The sequence below is a fragment of the Pan troglodytes genome, chromosome 16 (assembly GCF_028858775.2).
Source record: "Pan troglodytes isolate AG18354 chromosome 16, NHGRI_mPanTro3-v2.0_pri, whole genome shotgun sequence".
NCBI lineage: Eukaryota > Metazoa > Chordata > Mammalia > Primates > Hominidae > Pan > Pan troglodytes.
The window spans coordinates 22,411,768-22,438,847 of record NC_072414.2 but is presented as its reverse complement, the minus strand read 5'-3'; the positions used below and the strand labels follow the sequence as shown (position 1 = coordinate 22,438,847).

At 42.1% G+C, this 27,080-nt stretch overlaps 1 long non-coding RNA gene across 1 annotated transcript in view; it reads right to left on the bottom strand.

The window, feature by feature from the left end:
- The window catches only part of LOC129137122 (uncharacterized), an 83,397-nt gene extending 67,490 nt beyond the window's left edge, over nt 1-15,907 (bottom strand). The window contains exons 1-2 of the long non-coding RNA XR_008539290.2: nt 15,136-15,907; nt 13,656-13,714 (exon numbers count right to left, since the gene is read on the bottom strand). This is a non-coding gene — a long non-coding RNA (uncharacterized LOC129137122). The remainder of the gene's footprint in view (nt 1-13,655; nt 13,715-15,135) is intronic.
- Between the last annotated feature and the right edge of the window lie 11,173 nt (nt 15,908-27,080).

The following is a 27,080-nucleotide window of genomic DNA, read 5'->3' as shown; positions in this document are numbered from 1 at the left end:
GATTTCTGCCCAAATCTCCATCTGTATCCCTTTCCCCATCTGCCTTTTTCTCTGGAATTACTGAGCTGCTGGTAAAGGCCCCCTCACCATTCGTCTTCTGCAGAGAAATACATACTCTCTTGGAGGCTTCTCTTCCTCTCTTGTTGCTGCCTGGCATGTGCTCACCCTTTCCTGCCCTCTGCCTCGCTTAATCTGGCTAACCTCACTCTCTAAGTCTCAGCTCATGGATGATCTTTAGGAAAGCCATCCCTGACAGCTTCTATTTTCCTTCCTTATTCCCCAGTGCCTAACACTTAGCAGGAACTCAATAAGTAATTATTTAGCAAAATTAAGACTGTTTATACAAAGATGATTCAAAAGATTGTCCTCTACAGTCTAGCAGCAAAGGGGGTCAACATGTAAAGACATGATGTGCAGGTCAGGTGGTAAAGTGACACTAGAAAAATTGACAAGGTACTAAGGGACCCCAACGAAGCAGACACCTGTGTGTGTGGAGAAAGATAGCTAGAATCAAGGAAGATTTCACATAGCATTCTGAGCCTTTTTTTCCCCCTCTTTTTGGAGACAAGTTCTTACTCTATCACCCAGGATTGGAGTGCAATGGCATGATTGAGACTCACTGAAACCTCAGACTCCTGGGCTCGAGGGATCTTCTCATCTAAGCTTCTTGAGTAGCGGGGACAACAGGAACATATCACCATACCTGTCTAATTTTTTGTAGAGTCAAGGTTACCTATGGTTCCCAGGCTGGTCTTAAACTCTTGGCCTTGAGCAATTCTCCCATTTTGGCCTTCCAAAGTGCTGGGATTACAGATGTGAGCTATTATGCCCAGCCTACTTTCTGAGTCTTAAAAGATGAAAATAAATTTTTCAGAATAGCAGGGGAAAACATTTGTGATGTAAAAAATGGGGTGCACACTAATTGAGGTATAAAGAACAATAATTTTGCAAATTATTAGTAACTGCCAACTCAATTAGTGTCCTGTTAAAAAGATACTGTTATGAAGTATAGTAAAGCATTACATTGTATATTTTGACTGTATTTCAAATTTCTGTTTTGTTTCCAACAGTTTTGTTGACTTATGTTGGGTGGAACAATTTGTGAGTGACCCTGAGATTTTGCATGGCTTGAATCTGGTGATATCTGGTTTCTCCCCAAGTGGTTTGTTGAAGTTTTGGATAATTAGAAGTATTTCTTACAGAAGTAAATATTTCAGTAAACATTGTTTCATTCAAACTCTCAAAATATAAAATACAAAGAAATGTTATTCTCTATTTATTTTTATAAAGATTATAGTCTTTATCTAACTCTTCTTAGTTCATTTGAACTAAATCAATGAATTTATCAACAGAACAAACCTTACCAGTGGCTTTAGAGGAAGAGCAAGAAAGGTGTAAAAGAAGTGAAAAGAAGAAATCACAGGTATATGAAAATTTAAGTTCTTGTTTAATATTAGTTTTTTTTGCTTTACTAACAAAGCATAGTCCAAATGACATGACCTTTCAGACTATACCTTTAGAATCCAATAGATCATTCATTTATCTCACAGTTCATTCTTGTTACTTGGGCCAGGGTCATGATCATTCATTATCTCTCAGTTCATCCTCATTACGTTGGGCAAACAGTCATGCTGCAGAGTATAGATTATGTTATTCTGTTACTTTCGGGTAGAATTTGGGTCTAGGTTCTAATTGTTTCTAAGTTTAGATTCTGAATGAGAATCAGCAGAGGTAGACCACTGCTGCTGAGGCCTGGGGATTGCTGGGAAAAAGGCAGGAAACAGATACGGACCTGACCATGGAGGGTTTGTGTTTCACGGCTCCCATCTGGGTACCCAAGGAACCTACATATAGCTCGTGTGTGGAGAGCCTACATTGCCGATTCGAAGCAATTGAGGATGGAACAGTCTTGGGGCTGGAGCTCATCATTTGGAATGATAACCACATCTGCACAGAGAGGACCTGATAAGATGTTGTCCTTCCATGTATATCTGGGAATCCTCTGTAGGGTCTCTCTGTAAGGACGGGGACAGTGTTGGCTCCTTGGCCTCTAGTTAGCCTCACAAGTAGTCTAGTAAAGGCTTTGCAAACTTGTCACCATCTGTGGACTGGGCACTAATCACAGAACTCTAACAGGCGCCCCATGGGAATGACCAACGGTTAGATGGGGCCTGCAGGGCAGCACCTCCCTCCTGCCTCCCACCAACAGCTTCTAAAGGGAAATGCCGACTGTTTTCACACCAGTCCCCTCACTGCGGCTGAGTGTGTGGGCACAGATGATAGGTCACAACAACCTGATTCAGTCCTCACTCTGGCTGAGTGCGTCAGGGGCAGACGACAGGCCACCACAACCTGATTCAGTCCTCACTGTGGCTGTGTGTGGGGGGGCAGATGACAGGCCACCACAACTTGATTCAGTCCTCACTGCGGCTGAGTGTGTGTGGGTGCAGGTGACAGGCCACCACAACCTGATTCAGGATTCAGTTGGGCTACCAGCCAGTGCCATAAGGAAAACCATTCTGGGACTCTTGAGAGGGGCAAAGCATAATTTGCATGTGGGAGAAACGTTAATAGTTTGTGGCCAGAGGACAAACTGTGGTGTATTAAAGACTGCTGCAGGTTCCTACTATGCTTCTCATCAAGAGGTGGAATCTAATCACCTTCCCCTCTTGAATCATGGCTGGTCTCAGTGATGAGTACGACTGGACAGTGTGGCAGGAGAGATGCTCTGGGACTTCTGAGGGATGATCATGAGAGACCTTACAGCTTCTGCCTGGGCCTCTTGGACACACGCCCTGGGAGAAGCCAGACAAACCTGACTACCTGACACTGCCAGACTGGGAGGAAGTCCGTGCTGGCCACAAAGAGAGGGCTTGGTGCCTGCTCCATGTCCCCAGCCACTAGAGTCCTTCTGGGTGCCTGCTTCACGTCCCCAGCCACTAGAGTCCTTCCAGATGAGACCAGGGACATCATGAAGCAGCCAACCCACACTGCCCTGTCCAGTGTCTTGACCCAGAAAATTGTGACATGTAAAAAGAATAAATTGCTGGTTTAAGTCAGTAAGGTTACTGGTACATTGTTACATTGCAGATAATTAAAACTTTGAAAAACTCATGAGAGATCCCAAGTAAAACCTTGATCTGAAACATGGCATGTGGCGATTTATATTGAGTATTAGGTTAAAAATGCAAGAATAGAGCATAGTTAATATTTTACGTTAAAGCTAAAACTATAATTGCCCACTTAAAATTTTCAGTTAATTAGGTTGTCACTTTTTGTTCTTAACCAAGAAATCAACTAGTTTTAGTCCATAAACAGTTGGAACTGATGCACACATCCGTTTTTCCTTACTCATTTTAAGCAGCTATCTGAAATAGGAAGCATAATATAATCTTTAAAGAATCTGAAAATATGACAGAAATGTTTAAACTATAAACATATATTGTAAATGTTAGCATATTGTATACATTGCATATTAACATAAGCTAAAATCATTGACATAAATTTATATAAACAAAAGGTAGAAAATATGACAATGTTCTTCTTGTTTTTTGTCTTTGCATATTTCTTTATTGGCCCTTGTCAAACGTGACCCACTAACTCCTGAATGCTTTCTCTCTCCCCGTGGATTCCTAAGGATGTCACCACAGTGCTGGCCAGATGCACAGGTCACAGGTGACTGAACCTCATCACCCTGCAAACACACCCTTCAGGTTTTGCCAAGAATGACACTGTTAATATAACAAAGCTTCTGTGCTTGTTAGTGAACTCCAACTCAGCTTCTCTCCTGTATTCGGAAATCAGGATGAGATGAAAACAACAAGCAGGCCAGGCACGGTGGCTCACGCCTGTAATCCCAGCACTTTGGGAGGCCGAGGTGGGTGGATCACCTGAGGTCGGGAGTTCGAGACCATCCTGATCAAAACAGAGAAACCCCATCTCTACTAAAAATACAAAATTAGCCGGGCGTGGTGGCACATGCCTGTAATACCAGCTACTCAGGAGCTGAGGCAGGAGAATTGCTTGAACCCAGGAGGTGGAGGCTGCGGTGAGCTGAGATCACACCACTGCGCTCTAGCCTGGGCAACAAGAGCGAACCTCTGTCTCAAAAGAAAAAAAATAAAAATAAAAGAACAAGGAAACAAAAGTAACAAGGCTTGACACCAGATGAGCCTGAATCTAAGCAAGAAAAGCCCAGAAGAAATCCCATTTTGGGTCACTGGCTGCATGGTAGTAATGCCATACACATAAGGGAAGAGAAGAGGATGTGGCTTTCACTTCGAATTTTTTGATCTTAAGGTAAATTTGGATAGCTACAAAGAAGCATTCAACAGAGAGTTAAACCTATGATGGAAAGACTGAAGAGGTCCAAGCTGTAGAGAAACAGGACTGCAAACCACAAAGGGCTGAATCAGTTAAGGAGAACTGCAGGGCAAGATGAACAGGGACCAATGGAACATTTGGATAAGCTGTTGAGAAGAAAGGAGAATTCAGAGAAAAAGAACTGTCAGTGAGGTCATAATAGGAACTGTTACAGTGAACTAAATATGGCCTGGGAAGGACTCTGTACTTCTAGATTTGAGTCCCTGTGGACAAACTGCAACCTAACTTAATAGGTAGAAAGACTGAAAACCTAACTTAGGAGTATGCGCCTGTAACTATAGCTGAGTCCTGGCCAATCCCAACAGCCAAACTTCTGCCACTCACACACTGCTGAGTGTTCAGCTGTGTTCAAATAAGGCAAATGCTGAGCACTGTAACTAGTCCAGTTGTTTCTGGACCTCACTGCTGAGAACAGTAAGGGACCCAGTTGCTTCTGGACCTCACTCCTCACTTCAGATTTCTGTACATCACGTTCCCTTTATTGTCTATAAATCTTCCACCATGTAGCTGTGCTGGAGTCTCACCAAATCTGCTGTGATTCTGGGGGCTGCCTGATTCGTGAATCATTCATTGCTCAATTAAGTTCCTTTAAATTTAATTCAGCTGAAGATTTTCTTTTAATAGATGGTGTCAGAAGTGGGATCTGTGGGAGCAGGACTGCTAGGGCCTCTGGAGCTATACTGTGGTGAGCAGTGTTGCTAAGGCTTCTAATGACCCCCAGAGTGCTGAGGTACAAGGAAGGAACCTGAAAGGACCCGTTTGTGGTGGCAGCAGTGGCTCACGTGGAGCAGTTGCTATGGAGACACTGGCTGCAATTGAGAGGAGTGGCTGGGGCTGTGCGCTCCTCAAACCTCGTGGGAGCCAGGAATGGGTGGGAGACCTGCCACTTCTAAATTATCAGGCAGGAGCCACGCCCTCCCAGGCACAGCTGCAGCCATCCAGCCATGACTGCAAACCCGGGCATCTCTGCACTATCAGAGGCCCAGCAAGCCCCCATGCCCTGCAGGCTCAGTTGTACCTGGTCCTGCCACCTGGCGTCTCTCTGCTTCCAGAGCCCACTCCAAATTCGGATCCAAGTTGAGGCCAAACCTGGGCACAGTCACAACCCGGCCCAGTTTGTGCAAGCTCAGGGCAGTGCTGACATGCCAGCCCCCTGCCACCTCGGCCCCCTCCAGACTTTGGGCACTGGCAAGCACAGGAGGGAGGCTGAGGTGGGGCTAAGAGTGGCTCAGCAGTGGTCGGAAGGCCCTCCTCAGCTTGAAGGCCTGGGCACTATGGGCACAGCTACCCACCGTGCGTCTCCTCTCAGCTGCTGAGAGCTGAACAGACGTTGGGATGACCTGCCTGCAGAAAGGAGCTACCCACTGCAGGTCTCCTCTGAGCTGTACTGTGGCTCAATAAAGCACCTCTTCACCTTGCTCACCTTCTACTTGTCCACATACCTCATTTTTCCTGGACTCAGGACAAGAACTCGGGACCTGCCAACTAGCAGGGCTGAAAGAGGTGTAACATAAACAGGGCTGAAACGCGCTCCTTGCTTGCCAAATTGCAGGCAAGAAGAAGAGAAGAGAGAAGGAGAGAAGAGCTGTGTCCCTTCAGGGAACACAGACCTAGGAGCTCCCCCAGCCAGGGCTGTGACACCTTCTTTGGGGCTCTGCAGGTCCTGCATCTCCAAGCTTCTGTGTGCCACTGCATTCCCTGATACCCACAGTGGAAGCTGTTTGCAGTCGGCCTGGTCCAGCTGCAGCCTCACAGGGAGCTGGCACCTGTGCCTGGAGCTGCCCACCCCACTGCAGCTGGCATGCTTGGCTGTGTGCAGTGGCCAGATCCCATGCTCGCTTTCTCACACACCCCTCACTGCTCTGTACCCAGCTCGCCCTTGGCAAGTGTGGGATCCAGACCACTAGCATGAGCGGAGTGGACAGAACTAACCCAGTGGGCCCGAGCAAAACACAGGTAAACGCTCCACCAGCCAGAGGTTTCAGGCAGAAAAGTGACACCTCAGGATTCTGTAACACTTGTGTCCTTTGATCTCTCGGAGCAGCTGGGGATCATGGTAAATTTTCTCTCGGATTTCAGAGCTCCATGGATTTGTGATTTGAGCTCTGAGTTTCTTTGAGCAAATTTCTGTTCCAAACTGCTGTCCAGCCATGACCGGCTGGATGTTTTAGAAGTTATGACAGAAAAGGGACCGGGTCCAGGATCAGATTTGATCCAGTAGTTAACTGGCTTGAATCCAGTTCCAGTTAGAGGCCTCCTACATCTGACTGGGTCAGAAGGAAAGTGGTAGTAAATGATAATATTGGAAGGTTGTAACATTTGGCTTTTGAAAATTCACAGGGATTTTTGTGTTCTACCCCTTTGTTTCATTTTTCTCGCACGCTTAGGCAGGAAAAAAAAAATCATTGGCTAAGCTAATGAAGGGAACCTGGGAGTAAAGCCAATATTTTAGGTAAAAATAGGATCCTTAATTTCTGGAAAACTAAGCTCCTTCTGGCTAATACATTAGGCCTGGGAGGCAGCAAAGTCTTACAGAAATGGCAAAATCTTATTAAGATGACTTACAGTGGAACATTCCAAATGAATAATGCCCTGAAGTGCATTTAAAAATGAGGGCTCCCAAATTAGTCTCATCTAGGGATGCCTATTAATATGCAGAAGCTTCTAAAAAGATTTAGAGATGGCACAGCCCATCTGGGAGCAAGTTTGAGTCTTACCAGTTTGATATTGGGTGCTGAGCAAAGTGGCACGTGTCTATGTTTTGTCACATGTATTTTGCTCTGGGCAGAATGAAAAATGTTAATTTGGATGCTCCAAGCAACCCCTTGGGCAGCATCTTGCAAAGCTGAGTGGATTCTTCCTGTGATTCCATGATTTTCCATTGTGATGCAGCTTGGTTCCCAGAGCTATAATGTGGTGAGGAGGGTGACAGAGCAAGACGCAATCTTAAAAAAAAAAATGGCCAGGTGCAGTGGCTCATGCCTGTAATCCCAACACTTGGGGAGGCTGAGGCAGGTGGATCACCTGAGGTCAGGAGTTCAGGGCCAGCCTGACCAACAAGGAAAAACCCCGTCTCTACTAAAAACACAAAATTAGCTGGGCATGGTGGCACATGCCTCTAATCCCAGCTACTCAGGAGGCTGGGGCAGGAGAATCGCTTGAACCCGGGAGGCAGGGGGTTGCAGTGAACCGAGATCACACCATTGCACTCCAGCCTGGGCAACAAGAGGGAAAATCCATCTCAAAAAAAAAAAAGAAAGAATAATAGGTTTGTCTATAAGGTTTTATGAAAAAGTGGGTGACATTTGGCTTTCTCTCTTTAAAGAAGATGTTCAGGTAATATTAAAAAATAATGAAAAATTTGTTTGTCTTTTAAATAAACTACCAAAAAAAAAAAAAAGTAAAAACAAGAGGCAGATCATTTGTGAAGATAAGTCTTCCCTCTATCAATGAGTAAAGATTTTTGCCCTTTAAAACTTTTTTAAGTCATGATTTTAAGTAAATGAATGACTTACGGTGACCTGGAATTCTATTTCATAACATCAAGTGTTTAAACTTTTAATATATTTAATAGGCTTCCCAAAATCAAATTTCAACTTCAAAATTGTCTTTTCTGACCTCTAACTTTGGGATACTACAGAGGCCCTTGAAGCACCCAAAAGAGAGGTAAACAAGACTATTTAACATGTTAAGTCACATGGGTAGCACTGTCAAAATAAAACATAATGTTGAACCTTCTACAGGTTATATTTAGTTTACGTCATCAACCCGTTCTAAAATTGTATAGGATTTCTAAAATTCTTTTTTTTTTTTTTTCTGAGGAGTCTTGCTCTGTCACCCAGGCTGGAGTACAGTGGCACAATCTCGGCTCACTGCAACCTCCGCCTCCTGGGTTCATGCCATTCTCCTGCTTCAGCCTCCCGAGTAGCTGGGACTACAGGCATCCACCACCATGCCAAGCTAATTTTTATATTTTTAGTAGAGACGGGGTTTCACCGTGTTAGCCAGGATATTCTCATCTCCTGACCTCGTGATCCTTCCACCTCGGCCTCCCAAAGTGCTGGGATTACAGGCGTGAGCCACTGCACCTGGCCAGGATTCTAAAATTCTAATATGCCTATATGCTATCTATCATAATTACCTGTTTTGTTTGTTTGGAGACAGAGTTTCGCTCTTGTCACCTAGGCTGGAGTGCAATGGTGTGATCTAGGCTCACTGAAGCCTCCACCTCCTGGGTTCAAGCATTTCTCCTGCCTCAGCCTCCCAAGTAGCTGGGATTACAGACAACTGCCACCACATCTGGCTAATTTTTTAATTTTTAGTAGAGACAGGGTTTTACCATGTTGGCCAGGCTTGTCTCAAACTCCTGACCTCAGGTGATCCACCTAACTTGACCTCTAAAAGAGCTGGGATTACAGGAATGAGCCACCACATCCACCCTAATTATGGTTATTAAGTTATTGTAGACCACAGAAATAACCAAATTTCCTTAGCAATTGTCTTTAACTATAACTATTTAAAGTCATTTCCACAGTTAATTGCTTAATGGTGATGCAGTTTCTAAAAACTTCACAAGCATGCAAAATTCTAGAATAGAAGATTCATGAAAGAATGAAAAGGACCATGTAAAACACTCGGGAACACAGGTTTATAATAACTTTAATATCGTGGGTAAAAATTCCCCATAAGTTCTCCGATCCCCCAATAATTGGACAGGTTAAGAATTCTCGAAAGTTAGGCTGGGTGCAGTGGCTCATGTTGGCAATCCCAGCACTTTGGGAGGCTGAGGGCGGTGGATCACTTGAGGTCAGGAGTTTGAGACCAGCCTGGCCAATGGGGAAACCCCGCCTCTACTAAAACTACAAAAATTAGCCGGGTGTGGTGGTATGCATCTGTAATCCCAGCTACTCGAGAGGCTGAGGCAGGAGAATCACTTGAACCCAGGAGGCAGAGGTTGTAGTGAGCCAAGATTGTGCCACTGCACTCCAACCTAGGTAACAGAGTGAGACTCTGTCTCAAAAAAAAAAAAATCCTAAAGTTTAATAAGAAGACCAACTGGTTTATAAAACTGCTAACCCAAGTAAAACAAAAATTGAATATCAAGGAAATATTTTGCCAGATTTGCATGCTAAATCACCAATATTGAAATTGTTTAGATATATAATTTAAATAAACTCCATGGTCTAAGCCAAATTACCTATAACTCATCAGTTACCAGTGCCATGCACCTAATTTGAAGAAACAGCTGGTATTCAAGAGGATGTAAGTCTAATGTTAATTAAGCACGGACTTATGAAGAACCAGGATGGCCACCTTGTCCGTCTTAAGTCCTTAAAACTTTTGTTATTAAAAGTTCTGCATTCCATAACTCATCATGGAAAGAGAAAATGATCCAAATTAAATATATTGCTGTGGTGATCTCTAAATTGCTAAAATAGTTTATAATCAATGTTTGGTTTGTCAAACCTATATTCCTAGGAAAACAATCAAAACTTCAGGTACATTTGGTTACCTGATGGGCCATTTAAACATTTTATAAAGGGATTTCATTCAGTTGTCATTTTCAGTGCATATTTTCTGATTGTATAAAAGCTCTTCCATGCAAGAGGGTTGATGTTAAAACAGTAGATTATTATGCTGAAGTGTATTTTCACCAGCTAAAGAAAGCCTTTTATGGTTCACAGAGGACAGCCAACCCCTTCACAATCTAGAATCTGATGACTGGATCTTCTGAGAACATCAGAGGACTGCCCTTGCCATCCACATGACAGCAAAACTTTAAAACCTTAAACTTTGGGTTCATAGTCTTACAACTCAGAAGGGTCCCTCCACACTCGGAACCATACACCCCTTGGAACCCTTAAGGTAAAGCTAACAAGGACAGTTCCCCCCCAGAAGAAGATGGCATCCTTAATGTGAACAGCTTTTCCCAAGATCACAGATCAAGACTTCTCTACTATCATGAGACTCTTATCTTAAGTATCTGTGCAGCTGCTAACATGGCATATGGAGAAAACATCGGGTATTATAAAGATTTGGTTGTAGGGAATTAACAAAGAAACCCACTTAGTTAAGCAAGTAAACTCTTTATCTAATTCATTCTTTAATCTATTTGATTTTAGGTGGTTTGATTTATAGGGACCCTGAGTAAGGAGCATATACCAAATTCTTGGTGTTATCCCAATAGTCATAAGAGTCTCCCTGGTGCACTGTACTTACTCAAATGTTTTAAGAGTTTGCATGCAGCCATCTCTAAAATGTCAAATGGTATCTCTTCAACTGGAATGACAACAGATTTAAAAAAATGTGCAACCATAAGGACACCGTAACCTATGAGTGACATGCTAAACCGGAAACCCAAAACAATGAGAGTGACATGCTAAACCAGAAACCCAAAACAATGGGACTGATGTACTAAAACGGGAACCCAAAACAATGGGAGTGATGTACTAAAACCAGAACCCAAAACAATGGGAGTGACGTGCTAAACCAGAAACCCAAAACAATGGGAGTAACATGCTAAAACCAGAACCCAAAACAATGGGAGTGACGTGCTAAAACCATTACTCAAAACAATGGGAGTGATGTGCTAAACCGGAAACCCAAAACAATGGTAACTAAGAGTGAGGCTAAGGCCCTACATTTTGGTCACACTCTCAACTAAGTGAGAACTTGACTGAAAAGGAGGAATTTTTTTTTTTTTTTCTGAGACAGAGTCTTGCTCTGTCCCCCAGAGTGGAGTGCAGTGGCATGACCTCGGCTCACTGCAAGCTCTGCCTCCCGGGTTCAGGCCATTCTCCTGCCTCAGCCTCCTGAGTAGCTGGGACTACAGGCACCCGCCAGCATGCTTGGCTATTTTTTTGTGTATTTTGTAGAGAAGAGGTTTCACCGTATTAGAAAGGATGGTCTCAATCTCCTGATCTCGTGATCTGCCCACCTCGGCCTCCCAAAGTGCTGGGATTACAGGCATGAGCCACCGCACCCAGCCAAAAGGAGGAATTTTTTAAGCAAAATTATGGGAGGCCATTGTTTTGAACTAAGCTCATGCAATAGGTCCCAACAGAACAAACCAAACCAAAATGGAGTCACTCATGCTAAATGGAACATAATCAAACTAAGACTTTAAGGAAACACATAAATCCTAGAACAAACCAGGTTTTGTTTTTCTCCTGTAAACAGGATGTTCCAGCGTAAGAAGACACCTTCTACTCAAGTCCTTGTTCCACCTTTTAAAATCTCACTGTTCTATTTCCCAGTGGGTTTCTAAACCAAATAAGTACATTTGCAACGGTAATAGTGACACCAGTGACTGAAGTTTTGGCCAATCTCTCAAAATTGAGAGAATAACCAAAGGGAAGGCATTGTTAAAGTGAACTAAGTATGTCCTGAGAAGGACTCCGTAATTATATATATGAGTCCTTGTGGATGACCTGCAACCTACCTTAATAGGTAAACAAGAATGAAAACCTAACTTGAGTGTATGCACCTCAAACAACAGCTACATCTTGGCCAATCCCAATGGCCAAACTTCAACCACTCAGGCACTGCCAAATGTTCAAACTGTGCTCAAACAAGGCAAACGCTGAGTTGTTTCTGTACCTCACTTCCGATTTTGGTATGCCACTTCCCTTTTGTCTATAAATCTTCTTCCACCACATGACTGTGCTGGAGTCTCTGTGAATCTGCTGTGATTCTGGGGACTTTCCGATTCGTGAATCGTTTATTGCTCAATTAAACTCCTTTAAAGTTTTTCTTTTAACAGAACTAACACGGAAGAATTTCCAGATCATGAACAGACGTTTTGTAATACCCAACGTTGTATTAACATGAATAGACTCTTCCTTAGATAGCTAACCTTGTTTTTAATATGAATAGACTCTCCCTCAGCTGAGAAAACCAGACAAACTCCATTTGGCTCCTTCATTTACAAGACATCAAGGGCTCCTTACCCACCCCCTTTCCTCAAGGACTTTAACTTGTGCAAGCTGATTTTCAACATATCAAAGAGTGCAATTAACTGATAAAGTGCTGAGGCAAGTGATGTCCGCAGTTCCCAGCAAATTACCCAGAGATAATATCATAAAGCCCCCACATTTGTCTGGCAGATAATGCCCAGAGCCCCCTCACTCATCACTTTGTGGTGAATTTAAAGCCTCTGCACCTGGAACAGTTTGTTTTCCTGTAACCATCTGTCTTTTTAAGTTTTTTGTCTGTTTTTTCTTCTGTAAGTTTATTGCAGCTGGAATCCCCCCTCCCCTCTCTAAACCAATGTATAAAAGAAAATCTAGCCCATTCTTTAGGGCCGAGAGTATTTCCTGTGTTAGCCGTCTCTCAGTCACCAGCTAATAAAGGACTCCTGAATTCGTCTCAAAGTGTGGCATTTCTCTCTAACTCGCTTGGGTACGACAGTTTCAACTATGGTAGAAGACTCGAGTAAGGCAAATACAGCCCCCCTAAATTTGACTATTATTTAGGTTAATGGTGAGTTTAGAAGAAATAAGTTAAGACTACACAGAGTGGGCTAAATTGCAAATAAACACTGGAAATATTTCCCAGAAAATATGACTTTGAACAGGCTGCTGCACACCCTGCATGTAGAGATAAACTAAGAAAAAGGTGTGGAGAGTTATTTAAGGACCTATGGTTAACTCAGTCCTCAAGATGTTCCAGGTTTCATCCATGAATCAAGGAGGACCTCCCAAAAGCTGTTTGGGACCACACTCTTTGAGCAAGGAGCATACCTTACGATGGAAGCTGTGCTTTAGCGGAAGATGACCATTTCCACTGCACAACACGCCGTGCTTTAGCGTCAGATGACCATTTCCACTGCACCACACGCCATGCTTTAGTGGAAGATGACCGTTTCCACTGCACAACACTACAAGTGTTTACTGCCAGGCCGGTGTGAAATATGTTCAAGCACATAATCTATGTCACCAATGAAGGTCGTGGTTTAGACTTGGTGCACACAAACTTTCCTGTCCCACAAGAACACAGCATGCTCTCTTGTCGGGTTCCATTCCAATCACGTAACAAACATGACTGCCTTTTTTGTCTCGGCATCAGAAAGATCAGAGGAAAATTTGCACCCAACTTAGACAACTCTAAGCTCTTATAACCTGCCTATATCTACAGGTCAGCTTTATCTTATTTATGTATATTTCCTTCAACCTGAGTTTTACTTATTTCTACTTTTCCTTTTTAATTCACAGACACCCATAAACTCAGAAAATACAGTGTAAAACAAAGTGAAGAACAAATAAACAACTCACCAGAGATTTATTAATTTCTTGTTGCTCTTGGAAACACCCAGAGGACACTGGAAACATAGCTGGGATAGAAGGCAAATGACGTGGATTAAGGAGAGAACTGGTGAGGTGTGGTCCCAGATTCTTCTGCCCAACACTCTAGACACATTACCTGGGAAATCCCTCCTCCCTCCTGAAAAAGAAAAACTTCCCCATGGGAGAAGAGTACTTCACGCCTCATTAGGGGCAGGAAAGACTCAAGTTAAGATAAGATACATCTACAAGTACATTAATTGGTAGACATTAGATGCACAATTTATTTTTGAATAAAAATATGTATTACCTACTAATTTAGTAACAATATTATCTAAAGATATAATCTAAAAATTTAATGCAAAGAAACATTATAAGTTCACTAAAATAAGTTTTATAGAAATATACTGGGCCGTATTAACTATTTTCCTATTAATATGTAGATTCCACAAATAATTTCATATGAGTGTTCTCATGACAGTATATCTTGCTTTTCTATACCTGAACATCATGGAAAGTGCATCTTGCAAACCAGCAATTTTGGCCTACAATTACATTTTTTAAAATGTACATAGTATGTATTTCCTACAGTACACCATTGTACTCATGTTTCCCAATAACACCTTTCCTTCTATCCAAGCCCTCATATTATGCTCTGACAATAAATTGGACTTTTCCATCTGACTTGTCCAGTGAATGGACAATGGAAAATGTGATGCAAATATCCATTGGTTCTTCCCTTTTTGGACACAGTCATATTGTGAAGAGGTCTGGAGCTACCCTGTTGGAGACACAGGGCCTAGCCAAGAGTCACCACAAACCACCAGATTGTGAAGGAAACTATCTTAAACCAACCAGGCTCAGTCAAGGTACCAGGTGACTAAGGCCTTTTTGTGATCCAGGCAACACAAATATATCAACTACCCAGCTGAACCCACCACACCAAAATGCAGATCCACAGAACTTCAAACAAACAAAATGGTGGTTGTTTTTTATAAGCCAGTAAGGTTTAATTAGTTCCTTAAACAGCAAGTATTAACTGTTACACCTAAGTGAACAGAATTCACTTCTGTGTTTTTAACAAAATTACGTAGGGGGAGAAAATCTTAAATTACAAATCAAATACAATCAATAGAACTTCACAATCTAATGCTAAATTTGGTGATGGACTAGGTTTAATATATCTCAGACGCAGGGAAAAACGAGCTAAGGTTGAAGGAATGGGACTGTGTTTGGAGAGTATTTTAATCTTCTCAAGTATGAAAGGTCACTCCTGTACCCCAGACCACACTTTCAGGCCCCTTCAAATAAGAAATATTTCCTAGGTCCTTGCCTGTTCTTCTCAGCTGAATTCACCTCAACCTTCTGAAAGTTCGTCCAAACCTTCTACTATCACCTAGTCTTTGCAAATCTTGTGCATTCTAGGGAGTAGAATTAATATTTCCTGAGCGAGGAAAACTGGGATCCTCACCTGTGACCTTTTTTCCTCCTCTGAAGCACCAGTGAGAGGTTAGACCAGACAGCTGTTCTTTCAAGTGCGCTTCTTATTCATAGGGAACCCTCCCTTTCAAACTTTGTAACACACAGTTAAGACTGAAGTACCCTTAAGGCTGAAGACCATCATCCACTACGCCATCTCCCTCGCGGAATCAGTGAGTTCTTCCCTGGAAACTAGTTCTCATATAAACTTCTGTAAATGCAACCCAGGAGGACTAGGCAGGTCACACAGTGAAGGAGGGAACCAGAAATTTCACTTGCTAAAGAGACACCAGGAAACCCAACTAATACAAACGCCAAGTTTAAGACTAGAGGCGCACGCGTTTCACACTACTCCTCTGGGAATGGGGAACGTCTCCCGAGAACTGTGTGTTAGCACTGGGACAGATGGGAAACTGAGCGTCATGCGGGTTCGTAACCGGGTCCCTCAGCGGCAGGACAGGAGCGCGGCCTGGAGACTCCGGGCCTAGGGCCACTGGCCTCGCCTACCCGCTCCTGCGCCTCTAGAACCCGCTTCACTGCCGGGACCCCACGCCTATCCTCTCAGCCCCCGCCAGGGTCCGCGGCCCGCACCTGCACTTCAGGCCTTGCCCGCCCGCGATGCACCCACGCGTCTGCTCCCACAACTAGGGGACACTGATCCGGCCCCCCGGGATCCCCCGAGGCCCACGGGTTCCTCTTCGCCCTCGCACCGACCCGCAGGGACATAGAACCAAGCCCCAAGCCGGCCCAGCTACAGGACCGCCTCTGTGTGCCACACTTCCGGATGAAAGTGGCGGAGTGGGCCGGGCGGCGCATGCGCAGAGAGAAAAGCTGGTTCCCAAAGTCCTTGATGGTAACATCATTGGAAGGTGACACTACATTTCCCATGAGGCTCTGTGGTCCCCCGTTAGGAACCCACGCCGGACATTCTGTTTAGCCCAGCAGTTGAGTCCAGTTACCCAGAGACCCGGACTTAATTGTTCTGGACTGGTCCCTACCCAGGTGACACAGATGTGGCATTCTGGTTCTTTATTAAATCCTGATTTCACAGCCTGGGACATTGTGAAAATAAAGGAGAAATTTCAATAGAGGCCAATTGGTCTATGCTATTAATGAGTAACTTATTTTTTTTTTTTTGAGACGGAGTCTCACTCTGTCGCCCAGGCTGGAGTGCAATGGTGCGATCTCGGCTCACTGCAACCCCCGCTTCCCGGGTTCAAGCGATTCTCCTGCCTCAGCCTCCTGAGTAGCTGGGATTACAGGCGCGCCGCCACGCTCGCCTAATTTTTGTATTTTTAGTAGAGACGGGTTTTCACCATGTTGGTCAGGCTGGTCTCCAACTCCTGACCTCGTGATCTGCCCTCCTCGGCCTCCCAAAGTGCTGGAATTACAGGCGTGAGCCACTGCGCCCAGCCCTCAAGTCTATTTTTTATAGATGCATTCGAAAGTGTGAAAAAAATCATGTCTCTATTTTACTTTAAAATTTTAAAAACACAACTAATGAATATGGTAATTCTCTTCCAATCCGTTATCTTTTCTCTCACTAAACTAATTTGTGAGCCTTCAATTTACACAGTTAGAAAATATGTTCTAGTGCTAACAGGGTCATAAGACAGGTGCACTCCATAATCTTTGTGACAACTTACACTTCCAGTGTCTGATAAATATTTGCCCGTAAACTCCCACGTTTCATCCATCCATCAATCAATCAAATCTCCCTATCTTTATTTATTTGTGAGAAAGACCTGAAATTTGTTTCCTTCCCTGATTTCTGCCACAAACTAGGCAAGGCTTTCTGCCTAGGGGTTTCTCAGAGCCCCGGCTACCACCGAGGTTCCTAACAGGGAAACGCAGGCTTGAATGCTCAGGGTTGATGTGGGAGTGCGTGTGAAATGGGGGTGGGGTGAAAGGGCAGGGAACTTTGTAGGTGGGTAGATGGGGGTGTGAAGGGCTTTCAGGTAAGAGGCACGCATGAAACTGGGAGAGGCGGCGAAAGCACCTCAAGCCTCAGATCACCAGAAGATGCTCCCACCAGTGCCATGACAGTTTGCCAGTGCCATGGCAGCACGGGAAGTCCCCAACCCTTGCCATGGAAACAGCTGGAAGTTACTGCCCATTTCTAGCTATTTCTGAATAACCCGCTCCTTAATTAGCATGCCATTAAAAGTGAAATATAAAAATGACTGCAAGCCACCCCTAGGCTGCTACTCTGGGAGCACAACCCACGGAGGGCTCCCTGCCCTGCAGGAGCAGACGCAGGGCTGTAACACCGCCAGTGCCTCCGTAGAGCTGCTTTCTTCCACTACAGGCTTGCTTTTGGATTCCTTCCTGAGCGATGCCAAGAACCTGCCCTTCCTCAGTGTGACTCTTGCCTAAAAGCTATCCCTGGTATTCTCTTTTCTAAGCATGACCTGACTTGTTCTTTCACCTCCTCTGATCTTGCAATTGGTCCTCAGTGACTCTATTCTGCAGATCCAGAAAACTCAACCTTAATCTTCCCAGAGCCCTGTTGTCTCCAATATTGGAATCTCTAGCCTTGTTTTCTCAGACGCCTAGATTACAGACCTCTCTCAAACACCTATTGGTAAGGTATCTGGGGATCCTTTGAATACACGATGATTGACAGCGTATACATAGGGGAAATCAGTGCCTGACAATTCGCCTTCCAGGATATGGATTGTCATTCTCTCTCTTTGTGGTCCTCAGTCTCTTATACATTAAAGTAGAGATTGTAATACTCATTTGACTTGCAGATACCTCACCCTGAACCCACCTAATATAATGTAAAAGCCAAGAATGCAACCCCATTCCTCACCCCATGAAGGTAAAGTCCTCAGAGCCAAGGAGAGAAGGCTCAGGGATGGTACCTGGGTGTTTCCAACACTAACCATGTATTGTAGTTTTTAGTGTTCAAGTTTAAGCTTCTTATGTTAAAGTTACCCCAGCTTTAATTCTATTGTAACAAGATTTATTTTTGTAATTCCATTTTTGGATTCTTGATTTCTTGGTAAAGAAATAGAGTTATTTTTGTATACCAATCTTACATAGTGTTACATTCCTAAATTTGTTCATGAGTCCTAACACTTTTTAGTAAATTTCTTATGATTTTGTAAATGCAAGATCATGTCATCTGTACATAAAGATAACTGTACTTCTTCCTTTCCAATCTAGATGCCGTTTATTTATTTATGTTGCCAAGTTGTCCCAGCTACCACTGTTATCAAGTAAAAGGGTCTCACTGCCCAAAGCACTAGAAGCCGGTACCACGACACTGAGTTTTTGAGAAAAGAAAAACTTTAAAGTCAAACCAAACCCTATGGGATACAGGCCAGGCGCAGTGGCTCATACCTGTAATCCCAGCACTTTGGGAGGCCAAGTCGGGCGGATCACGAGGTCAGGAGATCGAGACCATCCTGGCTAACACGGTGAAACCCTGTCTCTTATAAAAATACAAAAAACAAAAATTAGCCGGGCATGGTGGTGGGCACCTGTAGTCCCAGCTACTCGGGAGGCTGAGGCGGCAGAATGGCATGAACCCAGAAGGCAGAACTTGTAGTAAACCAAGATTGCACCACTGCACTCCAGCCTGGGCAACAGAGAGAGATTCTGTCTCAAAAAAAAAAAAAAGACAAAATCAAAAAAACAAAAAACAAACCATGGGATACAGCAAAAACAGTACTAAGGAGTAAGTTTATAGCAAAAAGCATGTACATCAAAAAAAGTAGAAAAACTTCAAATAAACAACCTAATAATGCATCTTAAGTAATTAGAAAAGCAAGAGCAAACCAAAAAAAAAATTAGTAGAAGGAAACATAGCAAAGATCAGAGCAGAAATAAATGAAATTGAAATTGAAAAATATAAAATATCAATGAAATGAAAAGTTAGTATTTTTTTAAAAGATCAACAAAATCAACAAACATTTAGCCAGACTAAGAGAAAAGAGAGAAGACTCAAATACATAAAACCAGAGATCAAAAAGGAGACACTACAACTGATACTGCAGAAATTCAAAGAATCATTAGAAACTATTATGACCAACTATATTCCAATAAATTGAAAAACCTGCAAGTAATGACCAGGCACCATGACCCATGCCTGTAATCCCAACACTTTGAGAGGACAAGGCAGGTGATCATCTGAGGTCAGGAGTTCAAGACCAGCCTGGCCATCATGGTGAAACCCAATCTCTACTAAAAATACAAAAATTAGCCAGGCATGGTGGTGTGCACCTGTACTCCCAGCTACTCCTGAGGCTGAGGCAGGAGAATCACTTGAACCTGGGAGGCAGAAGTTGCAGTGAGCTGAGATTGTATCAAGCTCCATCCTGGGTGACAGAGCAAGACTCCATCTCAAAAAAAAAAAAAACTAGAAGAACTGGATAAATGAGATTGAACCCATAGTAAAACATCTCCTAGCAAAGAAAAGCCTGGATCCAATGTCTTCACTGATTAATTTTACCAAACATTGAAGGAAGAATTACTATCAATCTTACTCAAACTATTCCAAAAAACAGAGAACGCTGTAGTATTTCCAAAATCATTCTATGAAAAAGACTATTCATCATGTCTAAGTGGGATTCATCCCAAGGATGCTAACATGGTTCAGCATATGCAAATCAATCAATGTGACACATCATATCAACAGAATGAAGAACAAAAAAAATGGTAATTTCAATTGATGCTGAAAAGCATTTAATAAAATCCAACATCCCTGTGATAAAAAGAAACCCTAAAAAAAACTAGATTTAGAAGGAACATACCACAACACAATAAAAACCATATGCAACAGACCAACCGCCAGTATCATCCTGAACAGAGATAACCTGAAAGCCTTTCTTCTAAGATCTGGAACAAGGCAAGAATGTCCACTTCCAACACTGTTACTCAACATGGTACTGGAAGTCCTAGCTAGAGCAATCCAGAAAAGTGAAAAACAATAAAGGGCATCCAAATTGAAAGAAGTAAAATTATTATTGTTTTCTTGTTTTCAGGTGGTTTGATCTTATATTTGGAAGAACCTAAGGACTCCACCAAAAAGCTATTAGAACTGATTAACAAATTCAGAGTCACACGATACAAAATCAAAATACAAAACTCAGTAGCATTTCTAAATGCCAAAAATGAACAATCTAAAGTGGAAAATCAAGAACATAATCCCATTTACAATAGCTACAAACAAAATAAAATATCTAGGAATAAATGTAACAAAAGAAGTGAAAGATCTCTACGATGAAAACTATAGAACACCAATGCAAAAAAATTAAAGAAGACACCAAAAAAAAATGGAAAGATAGTCCATGTTCATTGAATGGAAGAGTAAATATTGTTAAAATACACATACTTCACAAAGCAATCTACAGATTCAATGCAATCCCTATTGAAATACTAATAACACTGTTCACAGAAACAGAAAAAAAATCCTAAAATTTATATGAAATCATAAAAGACCCAGAATACCCAAAGCCATCCTTAGCAAAAAGAACAAAACTGGAAGAATCACATCACCTGACATTAAATTATACTACAGAGCAATTGTAAACAAAGCAGCATGATACTGGCATAAAACAGACACATAGACCAATGGAACAGAAAAGAGAACCCAGAAATAAATCCTTACATTTACAAATAACTCATTTTCAATGAAGGTTCCAAGAATATACATGGGGGAGAGGACAGTCTCTTCAACAAATTGTGCTGGGAAAACTAGATATTCATTGGCAGAATAATTTTTTTTTTTGAGATTGAGTCTAGCTCTGTTGCTCAGGCTGCAGTGCAGTGGCACGATCTGGGCTCACTGCAAGCTCCACCTCCCTGGTTCACACCATTCTCCTCCTCAGCCTCCCAAGTAGCTGGGAGTACAGGTGTCCCCACCACACCCAGCTAATTTTTTTTTTTGGTATTTTTAGTAGAGACGGAGTTTCACTGTGTTAGCCAGGATGGTCTCGATATCCTGCCCTCATGATCTGCCCACCTCAGCCTCCAAAAGTCATTGGCAGAATAATTAAACTAGAACCCTCTCTTGCGCTATATACAAAAATCAAATCCAAATGGGTTAAAGACTTAAATCAAGGACAAGAAACTAGTGAAAGAAAACATTAGGGAAACTCTCCAGAAAATTGGTCTGGGCACAGATTTCTTGAGTAATACTCCAAAAGCCCAGGCAACCAAAGCAGAAATGAACAAATGGTATCATATGAAGTTCAAAAGTTTCTGCATAGTAAAGAAAACAATGGACAAAGTGAAAGGACAATCCACAGAATGGAAAAAAATATTTGCAAACTATATATCTGACAAGGGATTAATAACCAGAATATATAAGGAGTTCAAACAACTCTATAAGAAAAAAACTAATAATCCAATTATTTAAATGGGCAAAAAATCTGAACAGACATTTCTCAAAAGAAGGCACACAGGTCAGGCGCAGTGGCTCTCACCTGTAATTCCAGCATTTTGGGGAGCCAAGACAGGTGGACCACTTGAGCCCAGGAATTCAAGACCAAACTGAAAAACATAGCAACTAATTTTAAAAACTATCTGGGCATGGTGATGCATGCCTGTGGTCCCAGCTACTCAGGAGGCTGAGGTGGGAGGATTGCTTGAACCCTGGTAGTCAAAACTACAGTAAGCCATCATCATACCACTGCACTCCAGCCTGGGTGACAGAGTGAGACCCTGTCTCAAAAAATGAGCAAAAACAAAAACGAAGATATATAAATGTCAAATAGGTATATGAAAAGATGCTTAATATCACTGATCATCAGAGCATTTCAAATCAAAACTACAATAAGATATCATCTTACCCCCATTAAAATGGCTTTTATGCAAAAGAGAGGCAATAACAAATGCTTGCAAGAATGTGGGGAAAAGAGAACCCTCTTCATCTGTTGGTGGGAATGTAAATTAGTACATTCACTATGGAGAACAATATGGAGGTCCCTCAAAAAATTAAAAATAGAACTATCATATGATACAGCAATCCTGCAATGCAGCAACCCAGCAATGCTGGGTATATACCCAAGGGAGGGAAAATTAGTATATCAAAGATTTATCTGCATTCCCATATTTATTTCAGCACTATTCATAATAGCCAAGATTTGGAAGCAACCTAAGTGTGCATCAACAGATGAAGGGATAAAGAAAATGTAGTACATGTACACAATGGAGTACCCTTCGGCCATGAAAAAGAATAAGATTCTGTCATTTGCAACAACGTGGATGGAACTAGGGGACATTATGTTAAGTACAATGAGCCAGGCACAGAAAGACTTTGCATGTTCTCACTCATTTGTGGGAGCTAAAAATTAAAACAATTGAACTCATCAATATAGAGAGTAGACTGAGAGTTTCCAGAGGTTGGGAAGAGTAGCGGTGTTACGGGATCTTTGGAGTGTCACTTTTCTGGACAGAAAACTCTATGGCTGGTGGCACCTTTACCTCAGTTTTGCTTGGGCCCCACCCACTCAGCCTGGCAGGCTGTGCTCAGCTCATGCTACCAGGTTGGATCCCATGTTTGCCAAGGGAGACTGCGCGGAGTGGCAAGGGGTGTGTGAGCGAGCATGGGGTGTGGCCACTGTGCAGTCAGACTTCCTGGCTGCTGCAGTGGGGCAGGTAACTCCAGGTGCCAACATGGGTACCAGCTCTCCACAAGGCTGTGGCTGGACCACGGGCACCGCAAGCAGCTTCCACACCTGGCACACTGGGAACACAGTGGCACCCAGAAGCTTGGAGATACCAGGAACCACAGGGCCCCAAAGAGGGAATCACAGCCCTGGCACGGGGAGCTCCCAGGTCTGGGCTTCCCAAAGGGTCACAGCTCTTCTTTCCTTCTCTTTGCCCACAATGTGGCTAGCAAGGGGCATGTCTCAGCCCTGTTTGTGTTACAGCTCTTTCAGCCTCTTCCCTAGGATTTGTCATAATTAATTCTCATATTGTCTTATTTTTTTACATGTGTTTCAACTTCAGAAGATGCATGGATCTAAACACAACATGATGTGTTAGCAAGCTGCCATATGAATTTCTCCCTGTTTCACCACTATGTAGCCTAAAGTTATTCCGTCATCCATGACTATCCTGGCTAAAGAGTCTAAAGATCTTTGTTTGGTAGCTATGGCTTCAGCTAGTTCATTTGCTAAGTTCCCTAGAGTGGTTGACAGATTTCTAATTATACGTTCATGAGAGGTTACTCCCCACCATTGCAAGTGACTTCTGCCAAACATAGGCCAAAATTCATCTCCTTGGTGTGCAGGTATGGTTTGTCTAATCCTGGAAAGTAATTTCGATGAATTACTTCAGTGTTCAGAAACATTGGAGTTATAAATAGAAAAAGGAAGAGTCACATAACCTAATAGACAATTACTTCTCATATGCCAGCGGTCAACATATTCATAAACCCATGGGTGGTTGATCCAGGGACCACACAGGGTCCCTGACATATTCTGAAAGTTAAGGCTTTGGTTTACTGGTAACAGAGACAGGTTAAAGTACATGTCTTCAGTCTTGAGTAGAGTGTAATCAGTCTCATTTTTTTTTTAATGAGACAAACATCAGGTAAAGACCTTGACAAGAAGGAAGAGAAATCCCGAGATTCTATAATCATAACAATCGAATTGTAATTGCTAGTTTAAGTAGTCCTTCAGAAAATACATCTCATTCCTAACAGGATAAAACAAGTTTTAAAAAATATATTATATTCAGATTCACTAGGGAACACTTGGAGCCAGGAAATAATTCAGGATTCAGCCCATATTATAGGCAAATAATAAAAACTCTTAAACAATGATCAGGGTTGGAATCTAATAGCATATGTCATAGTTTTCTTTTGGAACATAAATTTTCTCTCTAGTCCATCATTTTATCAAAGACAAATCATAGTAGGACCAATTTTGTATGCAAAATAAATTTTAGTCTTATCATACCTGGCCTGATTATTTCCATAAAGTGCAGCAAGAATATTTATTGGCCATATAGGCTTCTTAAAATTGGCTTTGTTGGAAATTTTAAATAAGGAATCTTAGACTTTTAAGAGCCTTGAAGCTAGCCAAGTCAAAGATTTGCATCAGACTGTGTCTGTAATACTTTTTTAAGCTACTTTTTAAAATTATACTTTAAGTTCTGGGGTACATGTGCAGAAAGTGCAGGTTTGTTACATAGGTATATATATTCTGTGGTGGTTTGCTGCACCCATCAACCCATTACGTATATTAGGCATTTCTCCTAATGCTATTCGTCCCCCTTCCCCCACCCCCCAACAGGCCCCAGTGTGTGATGTTCCCCTCCCTGTGTCCATGTGTTCTCATTGTTCAACTCCCACTTATGAGTGAGAACATGTGGTGTTTGGTTTTCTGTTCTTGTGTTAGTTTGCCGAGAATGATGGTTTCCAGCTTCTTCCATGTCCCTGCAAAGGACATGAACTCATCCTTTTTTATGGCTGCATAGTATTCCATGGTGTATATGTGCCACATTTTCTTTATTCAGTCTATCATTGATGGGCATTTGGGTTGGTTCCAAGTCTTTGTTATTGTGAACAGTCCTGCAATAAACATACATGTGCATGTGTCTTTATAGTAGAATGATTTATAATCCTTTGGGTATATACCCAGTAATGGGATTGCTGGACCAAATGGTATTTCTAGTTCTAGATCCTTGAGGAATAGCCACACTGTCTTCCACAATGGTTGAACTAATTTACACTCCCACCAACAGTGTAAAAGCATTCCTATTTCTCCACACCCTCTCCAGTATTTGTTGTTTCCTGACTCTTTAATGATCGCCATTCTAACTGGCATGAGATGGTATCTCATTGTGGTTTTGATTTGCATTTCTCTAATGACTAGTGATGATGAGCTTTTTTTTCATAAGTTTGTTGGTTGCATAATTGTCCTCTTTTGAGAAGTGTCTGTTCACATCCTTCGCCCACTTTTCAATGGGGTTGTTTTATCTTGTAAATTTGTTTAAGTTCTTTGTAGATTCTGGATATTAGCCCTTTGTCAGATGGATAGATAGATTGCAAAAGTTTTCTCCCATTTTGTAGGTTGCCCGTTCACTCTGATAGTTTCTTTTTCTGTCCAGAAGCTCTTTAGTTTAATTAGGTCCCATTTGTCAATTTTGGCTTTTGTTGCCTTTGTTTTTGGTGTTTTAGTCATGAAGTCTTTGCCCATGCCTATGTCCGGAATGGTATTGCCTAGGTTTTCCTCTATAGTTTTTATGGCTTTAGGTCTTATGTTTAAGTCTTTAACCCATCTTGAGTTAATTTTTGTATAAGGTGTAAGGAAGGGATCCAGTTTCAGCTTTCTGCCTATGGCTAGCCAGTTTTCCCAACATCATTTATTAAATAGGGAATCCTTTCCCCAGTGATTGTTTTTCTGAGGTTTGTCAAAGATCAGATGGTTGTAGATGTGTGGTGTTATTTCTGAGGCCTCTGTTCTGTTCCTTTGATCTATATATTTGTTTTGGTACCAGTACCATGCTGTTTTGGTTACCATAGCTTGTAGTATAGTTTGAAGTCAGGTACCATGATGCTTCCAGCTTTGTTCTTTTTGGTTAGGATTGTCTTGGCTATTCGGGCTCTTTTTTGATTCCATATGAAATTTAAAGTATATTTTTCCAATTCCGTGGAGAAAGTCATTGGTAGTTTAATGGGGATAGCAGTGAATCTATAAATTACTTTGGGCAGTATGGCCACTTTCACGATACTGATTCTTCCTATCTATGAGCATGGAATGATTTTCCATTTGTTTGTGTCCTCTCTTATTTCCTTGAGGAGTGATATGTAGTTCTCCTTGAAGAGGTCCTTCACATCCTTGTAAGTTGTATTCCTAGGTATTTCATTCTTTTTATAACAATGGTGAATGGGAGTTCACTCACAGTTTGGCTCTCTGTTTGTCTGTTATTGCTGTATAGGAATGCTTGTGATTTTTGCACATTGATTTTGTATCTTGAAACTTTGCTGAAGTTGCTTATCAGCTTAAGGAGATTTTGGGCTGAGATGATGGGGTTTTCTAAATATACAATCATGTCATCTGCAAACAGAGACCATTTGACTTCCTCTTTTCCTATTTGAATACCCTTTATTTCTTTCTCTTGCCTGATTGCCCTGGCCAGAACTTCCAATACTATGTTGAATAGGAGTAGTGAGAGAGGGCATCCTTGTCTTGTGCTGATTTTCAAAGGGAATGCTTCCAGTTTTTGCACATTCAGTATGTTATTGGCTGTGGGCTTGTCATAAATAGCACTTACTATTTTGAGATACGTTCCATCAATACCAGTTTATTGAGAGTTTTTATCATGAAGGGCTGTTGAATTTTGTCAAAGGCCCTTTCTGCATCTATTGAGCTAATCATGCAGTTTTTGTCATTGGTTCCCTTTATGTGATGGATTACATTTATTGATTTGCATATGTTGAACAATCCTTGCATCCCAGGGGTGAAGCCGACTTGATCATGGTGGACAAGCTTTTTGATGTGCTGCTGGATTCAGTTTTCCAGTATTTTATCCAGGATTTCTGCATCGATGTTCATCAGGGATATTGGCCTAAAATTTTCTTTTTTTGTTGTGTCCCTGTGAGGTTTTGGTATCAAGGTGATGCTGACCTCATAAAATGAGTTAGGGAGGATTCTCTCTTTTTCTATTGTTTGGAATAGTTTCAGAAGGAATGGTACCAGCTCCTCTTTGTATCTCTCATAGAATTCAGCTGTGAATCCGTCTGGTCCTGGAATTTTTTTGGTTGGTAGGCTATAATTAATGCCTCAATTTCAGAACTTGTTATTGGTCTATTCAGGAATTTCACTTCTTCCCGGTTTAGTCTTGGTAGTATTCTCTGATGATAATTTGTATTTCTGTGGGATCAGTGGTGATATCCCCTTAATCATGTTTTCTTGCATCTATTTGATTCTTCTCTCTTTTCTTCTTTATTAGTCTGGCTAGTGGTCTGTTTTGTTG